Genomic DNA, 10870 nt, shown 5'->3' with positions numbered 1-10870 from the left:
GGGACAGAGTAATGAGTGTCCAGCCTGCTCACAATGAATGACCCGCTAGACCCAGGTCAGAGCTACGCCCCATCACAGGGCGCTAGGAAGACTCGACTCGTAAGGTGGGGGATATGTGGGAGCTTGATAGCGAGAAAGCATGACAAGTGGGTGTCGTGGGAGACAGATGAGCATATTTGGGTCATTGAGGTAACGCCGCAGTGGTCGGGTTACGGCAGAGAAATGCTAAGTGTGAGAAGCTTCTAGTGTTTACTTTGTGTTTCTCCTACAGTTTGAGAGCCATGTGAAGGTATGATTCTGCTCATATCTAGGCTGAAAAAGAGCACCTGAAGGGAATTACTGTGAAATCAAGGACGGTGAAATGTAGCTACGTGTTATTGTGCTAAGAGTTAACACCGTGATATTCTTTCTTGGTTCGAGGAGGGAATCAGCAAGGGTGAACTCCAGTAGAAAAATAGAATGAAGTTTGATATTGTTTTTAATTCCAGAAGACATCATTGCTTCCCTTTTACATAAATATGCAAGTGCACCAGAGAGTAAAAACTAACCCAAGAAAACTAGCAGCAGCCCATTTTCATGAAAATATAAAGTCAAGAGAATGTAGTTGTATGTATAAAATATCATCCATTCATCCATTCATTCAGCCAAAATTACTGAGTGCCATGAAAAACACTGGTGAGGAATGCTGGCAAGATCCTTGTTTTCATGGGACTTAATCGAGAGGCCGTGTCAGGGATTCTGGCAAAAACAATAGAGTTTGGTATGGAGGGACTGTCATGAGCGGGAGGCTATGAAATCAAACGTATATAAACTCTTTAAACACAAAAAGACATTGCTGCTATTTTGGAAATTGTGGTGTGTGTGTGTGTGTGTTATGTTTGCATATGCTTTTCCGAAAAGTAATTCCCGAATTGAGGCGTTTAGACTTCCGGCTCAGGATAACTTTAGGATTCAACCTCTTGGTACTTGATATATTATTTTTGTTCCATCCACAGAGTAGAGAGGTGAGGAGGGTGGGGAGGCCTGGGCCCAGGCGCTCTGACCCACTGTTGCCCCAGCAGCAAACACCACCGGCCTTGCACACACTGCACGGCAGGGGCAAGTGAAAGCACAGAAGGAGGGCCCCAAACCTGCAAGGCGAAGGCCCATTTGCTCCCCCTCCTGAAACCTCACGGTTACACGTGCTGGGAAGCAGAGGGGCTGGTGTGTGTCAGTCACGGAGCGGAAGTGTTTGTGGATTTGCACATGGAGAACTAGAAATGCACTGACAGAGAGAGAAGAGAGAGGCAGCCTCCGACCTCCGCCCCCACGGGCTTGTTGCTGTCCTCCTGTGCGCCAGGCCACACGTGGACTGGTCGGTGGAACGTAGCTGCAGCTGCTTCTCGCTCTTGAGTTGTGGCCATGGAAGACGGTTCCTGTTATGTTTAACGGTTGTTGATCTAATATCTGGCTGGTGGAAGATATTTGTTCCTGATGGTCTGGCAGAGCTCCGGGCTCTGCAAACACTCACTGCCGTGGCCTCCAGCCTCGAGCCCAGTGTGGTCACAGTGGAGGAATGTGGCAGTTGGGCTGTAACTTGAGTTCTGCTCACTTTCTTTGTAAATGATTTCTAAGGCCAACTTGAAAAATTTGTCTTTAAATAAGCTGCAGCGTTCTAGTGTCCTCAACACATAGGATTCCTGTCACACGTGGTTCTGTTATTGCGGGCTCGGGAGTTACAAGGACGTGGCGACTGTGTCTTTTCACACAGGGATAAGTGGCTATCGAGAGACCAGACACAACCGCAGGGTTTTCCGCACGTGAACCCCACAGACTTGCCCGGCGCCTGCTTCCCTCCGCGAGTCTCGGAAGGACAGTTAACGCCGAGTGGAGGCTGCGTCCCGGCCTCGGGCTCATCTGTGTGGTTCGACCGTGACAAGAGCATTGTGGATTTTAGTAGAATCTTCAGACTATACAGTCATTTTATGGGATAGTTAAGTGCAGATACACAAATAATATGTTCAGAGATGATATTTCTAATGCTTTGTATGCTTTCTCACTTTAAAAAAATATATTATGTCATACGCAAACAATCATGGAACATCAAAAACTAATGATGTACTCTCTGGTCACTAACATATCATAATAAAATAAATAAAAAAAAATAAAGGAGACTTCTCCCAGGCCCACCTATAAACACAAACCACCTGGAGGGAAAGAAGCAAGAAATATTTTCTCTCACGGCTAAACTGAATAAACTTTAACTTCTTTCCTTCACAAAAAACAAAACAAAACAAAACACATTATTTTGCCAAGTAGGGGATTCACATGAACAAAGGGAAGCAGACAGAGGGGAGCAGCACAGCAGCTCTTACGAACTGTCCCAAGCTCAGTGGCGGTGCCAGCGCGTGAACTGTCAGATGTTTTCTCCCATACACATCCGTATGCACACACCCACAGGACGGTGAGGTCCTATCGCCAATACTGTCTTCCAGCCTAATTTTCCACAAGACGAGCTTCGGTATTTGCTCTCCGTTCTGCCACGTGGGTCTACCGTAGTTGACCTAATTCACCTTTGCTGCGCACGCTGTGCCGTGATGAGCACCCTTGCACACGCGCTGTTTACACTTGTGTGATTACTGCCCCATGGTCGTGCTTGCAGGTAAGTGCTGAGTCAGTGTCCTCACTTTTTAGCAGCTTTTGAGAAGTATTGCCAAATTTTCTACAAAACGTTTGGGCCAACTTGTACATCTTCTAATAGTGTGAGGAAATGGTCTACATCGAACAGTAAAAAGTATTGTTTCAACAATGTTTGTCAGCACAGATCACAGGCCTCGGCCCCAGCAGTCAGGGGTAGGAAAGGAAGTGGTGTGGGGCCTCAGTCCTTAGTGGGGAGTGGCTCGTTCCTGCGTCCACACTCACGTCCACACTCACAAAGGGGCTTCTGTGAAGCAGAAAGTGTTTGGGTGTTAGCACAAAACGGAGCTCTGCATGATCGGGCAGTTGTATTCTGTTGTCTTTGTGAATTATTTATTGACGCTTTACGTTTTTCCCATTGAACTACCCCCTTCCCTTGAGCCGTTATGCCTTTCCATATGTTAACATCATTTTTCTCAGTTTGTGATATTAAAAAAAAATGCTAAGATCTGTTTTTATTTTTAGATTTAGGAGAACTTTCTGCTAAGATTGCATATTTACTGATATTCCCTAATTTTGCTTCATATTTACATGTACAGTACTAGGTTAATCTATTACCCATTTATTTTTGTCCCAAAGCATTAGCCAGGCACCCAAATTACTAGTCACTTTTTTCCTCATTAATTTGAAATGCCAGACCCTTTGTATGATGTTCTTGTCTGCACTTCTTAACATGATTCCCCGATCCGACACAGCACACCGATTTTGATTATGTAGCAGGATAATAACTACTCAGTATCCTGTTTAAGAAGTTCTGGTTCTTCTTCTAAAAATAATTTCATAATGCAAACTTTTAATGTTCCTGAAAGTAGGGATAATGCCCTAATGACCCTGACGTTTCCATCACCAGCTTACATGGTCAGCAACACCCAGCCAGTCTGTACCTCTGTCCCAGCCCCTTACCTTGAGGTCATTTGGAGGCAAATCCCAGGTGGTATTTAATCTGTAAATATTTCAGTATGTGTCTTTATTAGATATTTTTATTGATACGTAGTTTACGTGACTTAAAATTTACCATTTTTAACTGCAATTCAGTTGCTTTGAGTGTATTTATATATTGTGTAACCATCACCACTATCTGCTCCAAAGTATTTTCCTCACCCCCAAAAGAAACCCTGTACCTATTAGCAGTTGGCCCCAATTCCCACACCCCCAGTGCCATGGCAACCGCCGATCTTCCTCTGTTTCTCTGGGTTTGCCTGTTTTGAATACGTCGTGGGAGTGGAATCTTACGATAATGTCCTTTGTGTCTAGTGTCTGTAGCGCAGTGTTTGCAAGACTCGCCCACGTTGTAGTATCTGTACTTCACTCCTTCTTACGGCTGAGGACGACTACAGTATGGATAGCCCACATTTTGTTGGTGGGTTTTTGGGTGGTTTCCACTTTTTGGCTACAGTAGATAATGCTGCCGTGAAGATTCAGGCACGTTTTTGTCTAAATGTATTTTTTTCAGTTCTCTTGTGTATAGGCCTAGGAGTGGAATTTCTGGGTCATATGGTAGTTCTATTTTTAACCATTTGAGAAGCTGCCAAAATTATATGGTGGTTGCATTATTTTAGATTCCCATTAGCAATGTGTAAGGGTCCTGATTTCTCCACATCTTTGTCAACACTGATTTTTTATCTTTTTTTTTAATAGCTGTTCTAGTGGTTGTGAAGTGGTATCTCCTGGTTTTGATTTGCATTTCCCTAATGATTAATAATGTGAATATCTTCTCGTGTGCTGGTTGGCCATCTCTATGTCTCTATGTCTTTTTTGGAGAAATTCTATTCAAATCTTTTAGAGAAACTCTATTGAAATAATCTTCCCAGTGTTAATTGGGTTATTTGACATTTATTGTTTAGTTTTCATAGTTCTTTGTATGTTCTGGATATTAGACCCTCTTCAGATATGTGATTGGCAACTGTTTTCTCTCATCCTGTGGATGGTCTTTTCACTTTTTTAAATAGCATCCCTTAGCACAGGAGAGTTAATTTTCCATACGATGGAAGGTAGGGGTCCAAATCCCTCCCCCCACCTTTTTTTGCCTGTGAATATGCAGTTATTTTATATCATTTATTGAAAGAATGATTCTTTTCCTTCACTGAATAGTCTTGGAACCTTTGTTTGAGGTCAGTTGACCATGGATTATAGTGTATTTCTGGACTCTCAGTTCTACCCCATTGTTCTTTATGTCTGTCCTTATGACACTGTCATGCTGTCTTGGTTACTGTAGCTTTGTAGTCAATGTGTAAAGTGGGAAGTATGAGTCTTCCAGCTTTGTTTTTCTTCAAGATTGTTTTGTCTATTCAGGGCCTCTTGCATTTCCATGAGTTTTAGGATCAGATTATCTTTTTGTATGTACAAAAAATTTTGATAGGGATTACACTGAATCTCTAATTGAGTTGGGGAATATTGCCATTATAATAATATTGTTTTCCACTTTTTGAATATGGGATGTCTTTCTGTTTATGTAGGTCTTATTTAATTTCTCACAACGTTTCATAATTTTCTTTGTGAAAGTCATGCATATATTTTGCTAAATTAATTCCTGAGTATTTTACTCTTTTTGATGCTATTATAAATGAAATTATTTTATTAATTTAATTTGAGAATGTTCACTGCTAGTGTATAGACATGCAACTAATTTTTGTATATTGATCTTGTATTCCACAACCTAGCTGAGCTAGTTTATTAGTTATAATAGTTATCTTAGTGGATTTTTTAAACTTGCAATATGTAAGATCATGTCATATGCAAATAGAGATAGTTTTACTTCTTCCTTTCCATTTTAGATGGCTTTTATTTCTTTTTCTTGTCTAATTGCTCTAGCTGGAATCTCCAGTGCAGTGTTTTATACAAGTTATGAAAGCAGACATCCTCATCATGTTCCAGATCTTTGGGGAAAGTTTTCAGTTTTTCACCATTAAGTGTGATCTTCGCTGTGGTTTTTTACATAAATGGTAGAGGAACGTCTCCTCTGTGCCTAGTCTTTTAATTTTTTTTTATCATCAAAAGATGTTGCATATTTCCAATTTTTTTTGTATCTGTCAAGATGATCATATGTTTTTTTTAATTGCGTTGTTATGGTGTATTGCATGAATTGATTTTTGTGTTGCTACTAACCTTGCATTCCTGGGATAAATCCCACTTAATCAGAGTGTATAAGCTTTTTATATGTTGTTGCATTCAGTTCTTCTCTATTTTGTTGAGGATTTTTGCACCTGTATCTGTAAGGGATATTGTTCTATAATTTTCTTTCCCTGTGATATCACTGCCTGGCTTTTGTATTTGGGAAATACTGGTTTCACAGAATGAGTTCTGAAGTGTTCTTTCCTCATCTGTTTTGCAGAAAATTTAATAATGATTCGTATTAATTCTTCTTTATATTGTTAGCAGAATTCAGCAATAAAGATATCAAGTCCTGAGTATTTCTTTGTTGAAGGTTTTAATTATCACTGTCATCATCACCACTGACTCAATCTTCTTAAGTGTTACAGATCTATTTCGTCTTGAGTCAGTTTTGGTAGTTTGTGTGTTTACATGAGTGTGTCCCTTTCATGTAGGCTCTTTGATTTGCTGGGACACCATGGTTTGTGCTGTCACTTATGATCTTTTTATTTCCTTAAAGTCAGTCGTAATGTTTCACTCCTGATTTTAGTAACTCATGTCTTCTCTTTTTTTTATGCGTTGTTTGCCCATCAACATGGATGTATAGTTATTATTTATAATTATTGCTTTATGCATCTTTCTTTTAGGTGAGATTGAAAATAAAAGGAGTTACCAACAAAAGTTCATTTACGCTATCCTTCATATTTACCTGTTTACTTACCTTTGCTGATGTTCTTCATATGGACTTGAGTTGTTACCTGGTGTCTTTCCGTTCATCCTGAAGGGCTCCCTCCAACATTGGTTGTAGGGAAAGTCTGCTAGCAACACACCCTCTTAATGTTTATCTGGGGATGTCTTAATTTTTCCTATATTTTCAAAGGATAGTTTTGCTGGCTATAGAACGATTGACTGAAAGATTTTTTTTTTCTTTCAACACTTTGTATAAGGTACCCTGCTGCCTTTTGGACTCCATGGTTTCTGATGAGAAATCAAATGTTAATCTTATTTATATCATTTGTACATGATGAATTGCTTCTGTCTTGCTGCTTTCAAGATTGTCCTTTTGTTTAGTCTTTGGAAATTTCATTATAACATATCCATCCAGGTGTTCTGTGAGCTTATTCTATTTAGAGTCTGTTGAGCTTCTTGGATATGTAGATTAATGGTTTTCATCAAATTTGGGAAATATTAGCCATTATTTCTTCAAATATTTTAACTACTCCTTTATCTTCCTACTTTCTTTCTGGGACCACCTTTATGTGTGTGTTGGGACATTTGATGGTGTCCCACAGGCTCTGCTCCTGTGTCTTCATTCTTTTTCCTTCCAGTCCTCAGCATGGCTGCTCAGCTGACCTGTGTTAAAGCTGTCCGGTTTTTCCTCTGCTCACCTGGATCTGCTATGGAGTCCCTCCAGTGAGTTTTTCACTTCAGGTACTGTGCTCTCTAACTTTGGAATTTCTATTTGGTTCTTCCTAAGTCCTAACTCTTTATTGATAGTCTCAATTTGGTGACACATCATTCTCAAATTTTCCGTCAGTTCTTTAGGCATGGTTTCCTTTTGCCCCTTAAACATCTTTAAAGTAGCTGATTAAAATCTGTCTAGAAAGTCCAGCGTCTGGACCATACTTTCTTGTTTCCTTGCATGCCTTATACTTATTTGGTTGTTGAAAACTCATTATTTGAACGTTATAAAGTGATCCCTCTATAGAAATCAGATTCTCTCCCCTTCCCGGGATGATTTGTTATTACTGCTTGTTATAATTGTGTTTATTCATTTTTTACTAACTTTTCTGAACTGATTCTGTACATTCTCTATTATTTGTCATTTATGGCTTTTGAAGTCAATGTCCAGTTAACTTAGCTGTTAACTAAGGATAGGACAGAGATTTCCTTAAATGCCTAAGACCAAGTAATTTCCCAGTCTTTGAACAGGAGGTGTGTGTGTGTGTGTGTGTGTGTGTGTGTGTGTGTGTGTGTTTGGGCACAACTTTAACAGTCAGCCAACCAATATACAATTCTTTCTTATTCCTTACATCTTCATAGAGCTTCAAGGTCAGTGAGAGGTGAGGATGTAGGGCCTTCTCAAGGTCTTTCCTGAGCATATGCACAGCCTTAGGCATGCATGTGGACTTCTAGATTCCCAGGAATATGGCAGAGCTTTTCGAGCTCAAATGGACATCTCATTCCAAAGATTTCCTTTCCAAGGTTTCTGGTTTGTCTATTGTTTCCCCAAATGTTATCTGTCACCCAGCCAGCAGCAACTACTGCATTAGCCTCTGACTGTTGTAGACAAATGCTTTAGCCCTGACTGGTTCTGAGTTGCATACAGCAGGAGAAGCCTAGAGGAGAGGCATCAGATAGGTCAAAGTACATGACTAAAGTCCCTGTGCACGAGACCCACTCTGCTTCACCTCGTGTGGGCAGTACTGGTAGTTAGTCTCATGACCACTGCTGAGCAAGGGGTCTGGGAACAGACAGGGGTGTGCCAGTACCTGGAGCCTTGGGATTCCTGCTGGCAAGGGATGAGAGCGACCCAGCGCCTGGAGCTCTCTAGTGTTGAGTGAATGCTCTAACAGTTGCTGTGACTCCGATTTTCAGATTTGTGAAGAAAAGCTAATTCTGAGAGTTATGCAGGTTTTATTGCTCTTATTGAGGGACAGAAGTTGGAGTTTCTTATTTTTCTGCTCCTTTCCTCTTAGTTTTGTTGTAATTTATTTCTCCAGCTGAATATTAGAGTAATTTATTCATACTGAGGCTTTGACTAGGATTATATTCAATTTTGGGTCCATTTTCAGTGAATTGAGATCTTTATAATTTGGATATTTCATCCAGGAACAATTATATGCTTTTCTGCTTGTTGGTGTTACCTCATGTGTGTCTTTATAAGTTATTTTAAAAATATATAGTTCCTTCACAGTTTTAAGTTTCCTTATTTTACTTTTATTTTTCTAAAAAATTTATAATAGATAAATATATAATGAATATGTCTACTTATTTATACTTTTTAAAAAATCTAATTTACATTCAGTTAGCCAACATATAGTACAATGTTCCTCTCAGAGGTGGCGTTCAGTGACTCATCAGGCACATGCTGTGATGAGCACCCGGTGCTCTACTTATCTGTATGTATAATACGAAATCTTTTTTTCTGTTTTCTCAAGAATATATTGTTGGCAGGAAAACAAGTTGTTCATTTGCAAATAATTCTTTCCTTGAATACTTTTATTCCCATGACATCCTTAATTTTGTAAGTACACAGTCATACAAATAGTGATAATTTTGACACCTAATTTCCAAAATTATGCTCATTATTTTCTTTCACTCCAAAATTTACCAGATAGCATTTTCAAACATTGCTGTATCAGTGTGGCAGTGGCAAGCATCCTTGCTTCATTCTGATCTGTTTTGGGTGCAGATTTTAAAAGTATGAAACAATAAAATTTCTAACAATGGAGAAGTTTCAGTAACTATAGGATGTTATATGGGAGTTTACTAGAAATAACTACAGAATGTAAAAATTGAGCATTCTTCTTGTTGTTGGCTTGAATTTTTCTGCACCACTTACAAGAAGAATCTTGTTTCACCAAGAGACTTAACATATCCTTATGATTGTCCTTTCTCCATTTTCTTTTTCATTGTGAAACGAAACTTGGGAAGGTGACGTACATAAAGCAAGTGCAGACACCTCAGTGGCGCATCGAGCGCTGTGCTAGTGCGTTTCATACCCGTTTCCCCCAAAGCCGCTCAGTATTCTGGCGTTTATGATCATCATCTTCTCGGTTTTGTTTTTAATTCTGAAAACACACGTCTCTCAAACATCTCCATCACTGAACTTTTCATACGTGCCACATAGTGTATTTCCTCCTGTTTTGATCATTACGATGAACGCTGCCTGGCACATTCTCGTGCATGGCCCTTGGTATACGTGTCAGCACATTTGTGTTGTCTGTGTGGCTACAACAGGGGTGAGGGCTCGTAACTATGGGTATTGTCAGCTATCACAACTAAAGCCAGGATTCCAAACGGGTTGTACCAATTTAAAGACCCATTATCCATGAATGAGAGTTTCAGGAGCTCCATATACTCCCCAGCACTTGGTGTTTTAATTTTATTCTTTCTGATGTGCCTGCAGTGGAATTGCATTATGGTTTAAATGAGCATTTTCATGGTTACTAACATGGTTGAGTGCTTTTGAATGTGCATTTTTTATTAGGGTATGATTTTTCTTTTTTTTAAGAGTTCAGCTTTTTATTGAACAGGTTACAGAAAAGGCTTAGTCAAAAAAAGAGCAAAGCCCATGTCATCATCAGACTCCTCTGATTCTTCTCTCTTTGCTTCCACCTCCTTCTCCTCAGGAGGGGCAGCCATGGTGGCTGGGCCAGGACCTCCCGCTGGAGCAGCCCCAGCTGCTGGAGCTGGTCCGGCAGCCCCTAAACTGTGGGGGAGGCTTCCCGTGTCGATGGTGGCCAGGACGTCTGCAGACAAGTGTGGACAGACAGGTTCCACATTTACACTGCTACTGTAGGAAGGGCGTTGGTCTTATCCTTGCACAGGGTGAGGGCCCAGTAGAGGCGGATGAGCCCCTAGGTGGATGCTGAGGGCAGGCGAGGGCTGAGCGGTGCCACCGGGTGAAGGGAGGGCCTCCCCCAGTGCAGCCTTAGTGTCCTCGGCAGGAGTGAACACCTTAGCAGCAGCTGAGGAAAAGTAGGCTATGATCTTGTATGAGGTGTCTGTTCTGGGTCATCCAGTTGGTTTGGCCTGTTCATCTGTATGTTGCTGTTGATTTGTAAGAACGATTTTACAAATTCTCTTAGTTGTATGTGTTAACAGTATCTCCCCAAACTGATGACTTGTCTTGTTTTAGTTTTGGTGTGTATGCACCTATGGTTGGATGAACACAGTCTGGTTTATTAATCCACTTTATGCCTGTGTCTTTAGGTCCCATTTAGAAAGTTGTCTCTCGGTGCAGAGCATGAGACTGTGTCCTTGATTATCTGCAGAACCCTTACCGTTTTGCCTCTCACGTAAGGACTGTCAGTTCACCCTCCTTTCCTCTGGTAACCACCAGTTTGTTCTCTATATTTAAAAATCTGCCTTTTTGTCT

The sequence above is a fragment of the Ursus maritimus genome, unplaced genomic scaffold (assembly GCF_017311325.1).
Source record: "Ursus maritimus isolate PB19 unplaced genomic scaffold, ASM1731132v1 scaffold_13, whole genome shotgun sequence".
NCBI classification, from domain to species: domain Eukaryota; kingdom Metazoa; phylum Chordata; class Mammalia; order Carnivora; family Ursidae; genus Ursus; species Ursus maritimus.
Note: the sequence above shows the minus strand (reverse complement) of the source record.